Below are 2,721 nucleotides of genomic sequence, written 5' to 3'. Positions count from 1 at the left end.
GGACTTTCTGTCAGCGTGACGCCAGGAGGTGAGGATGGGCTACAAGACCTCTGCCCCCCCTGAACCTCAACACAGGGGTCCCCCAGGGCTGTGTTCTGAGCCCTCCTGTCTCTACTCACGCACAGCTCCAAGATGGTGGTCAAAGTTGGCTGATCATGACAGAACAGTGATGGGACTGATCGCTGACCATGATGAGACAGACGGTCTACGGCAGAGAGGTACTATGGAGCAGTGGTTCTCAACCACGTGGGTCGGGACCCCCAGGGGTGGTCCCCAAATGATTTCTTTTTTTCTGGGGGGGAGGGGGGTTCCCAGATGACAGTAAAAGCGTCAATTTAAGGACTTTTAAGACTTTTTTAATACCTTAAAAAAAAGAAACTAAGAAAAATAAATGAAAAGAAAAAGACTACTGCACTACTGCATCAAAAGTAATCAACAAACTATATACTATAAAAACTGGTCAAACATTGGCCAAATTGTCAAATACTATAAGAAAGAGGCAGAAATTATGAAAATAGCCTCGCGTTGAGAGGCATTGTGAGCTTGTAGATTCACAATATTTATCTGTGGAACCGAGTCAAACTAAATCTAATGCCTCAACTCCTACAATTCCAAGTGCTTGTCAAGGTGGGGGGGCCCTAGCCTGGTAAACCCTCCCTCAGGAAATCTCATTTCCATTTGATTCCTGGAGTGAGTCTGGCCTGATCCGCCTTTCTGCAATATTGGCTCTGTATGCCAAACGGCCGGGCCTATCAGCGTCGTCGCTCATTGTTCTGTGATTGACAGCTTACGTTGGCCAATCAGGTGGCGAGTTCGAGTGAGCCCAAAACACGAACGGCAGCCATCTTTTTCTTGTGCGGCCAATTCTCCGCTATTTTTTTACTTCAAAAAGCTCTCTAACTTCTATTTTGAGGCACGGAATTTACTTATAAGATATCGTTTGGATAGAATTTAGTTGTTTAACTTCATATATGTGGTCAATTAATCATGACAAAGCCTATTTAAAAATAAAAATTTAGAGAACCGGTAGGGGCGGGCAGTGACACCATTCTATCCGGAAAAGGCAACCCATTTTGGGTATGGCTGTCTCAAAAGTCCCGTCGCGTCACATTAAGACTGGTGAACTGCTGATTGGCTGAAGGGGAAAAATTATCATTGGCTGAAGGGGTTGTCAGTCAACGGTATTACTCCCGCCCAACTCCAGCACAGCCAATATTGCAGATAGGCGGATTAGGCCAGACTCACTCCAGGAATCAAATGGAAATGAGATTTCCTGAGGGAGGGTTTACCAGGCTAGGGGGGCCCCAGTTCAAAATACGATTATTTTAGGGGGTCGAGGCCTGAAAAGGTTGAGAACCTGACACAATGGTGCCAGGAGAACAACCTGGCTACCAACGTCGACAAGGCTAAAGAGCCAATCATGGACTATACTACAGGAGGCCGAGCAGAGAGAGAGAGAGCACACCCTCATCTAGATCGACGTCAATGATAAACTGACCTGGGCTGGGACGTATACACTCTCCGACCAAGCGGGTGAGGAAGGAAGTCACAGTTAACGCCTCTAATATCTCACTTAACCCATTGAGACCGGGAAAGCATCTGTCATTACATCGATTTTAACCACTTTAACCATTATCTTATCCTTTGGCTATTCAAAGATAGCAGATAAACAAGCTCATATGAGCTTGTAGATCTGCTATTTTTTGAAAAATCATGAAAATGAGTGCAAATCTTTGAATATATATTCTTTAAAGCGAACATTTGAAACTCAAATCTTTTTTTTTCACAATTTTTCAAAAAAAGCAAATGCTATGAGCTTGTATATCTGCTATTTTTGAATAGCCAAAGTATGAAATAATGGTTAAAGTGGTTACACAAAATGCGTTCCCGGATTTAATGGCTTAACTGAAGACGTTCGGCATGAGCCCCAAGGTCCTACGGTTCCTTTTACAGAGGAGCCAATCAACAGCATCCTGACATGGCTGCATCACAGCCTGTATGGGAACTGTACTGACCAAGCACAATGCAGAGGGCCAAGCGAACAGCCAAGCACAGCAGTGGATGGGAACCTATTCACTCCATGGAGATTTAAAGGGATAGTTCACCCCCAAAAAAAATATTTTTTTCTATCGATTAGTCACCCCATGGAGACTTGAATTCATGGATATTTTTTTAGTTTTTGTCGCATTCCTAAGCCAATAATTTGATGACCAGCCGACCGGTAGGCAGACACAAAGCGGACACAAAAGAGACTCTTTGTGTCTCCTATACCGGAACCGCTGCCGGACTAATCGATAGGAAAAAGGTCACTTTGGGGGTGAACTATCCCTTTAACACATTCCTAAATATAAGTTGCGTTTGGCAGCCAGGGACCAGCAGCTTCAGCTTGGAGACCAGTGCCTTGCTCAACAGCACTGGCAGCACTCATGGAAACCTCACATGTCCAAAACTGTTACTTTTCAGGATTCTAATAAAATAAAAATAACAGTAAGCTCAAAACGCATCACTTTGTGTCGCGCTTCGAGCTTGCAGATCTGCTATTTTTTATACTTTTGTGTGTCGCTGTAGCATGATCAATTAGGGCATTAATTTACGAATTAATTTACGAAAAAAACACACAAAAAACACAAAATATGGAGATAAGAGGTTTCTGGCCTACAACGTTATAATAAGTATTTAGTGAGGACCATTTATACGAAGATAGGTTGAAAATGGGTGAAG

The sequence above is a fragment of the Gymnoscopelus braueri genome, assembly GCF_963280865.1.
Source record: "Gymnoscopelus braueri genome assembly, chromosome: 22".
Taxonomy (NCBI): domain Eukaryota; kingdom Metazoa; phylum Chordata; class Actinopteri; order Myctophiformes; family Myctophidae; genus Gymnoscopelus; species Gymnoscopelus braueri.
The sequence above is the reverse complement of the archived record's forward strand: the minus strand, read 5'-3'. Positions refer to the sequence as shown.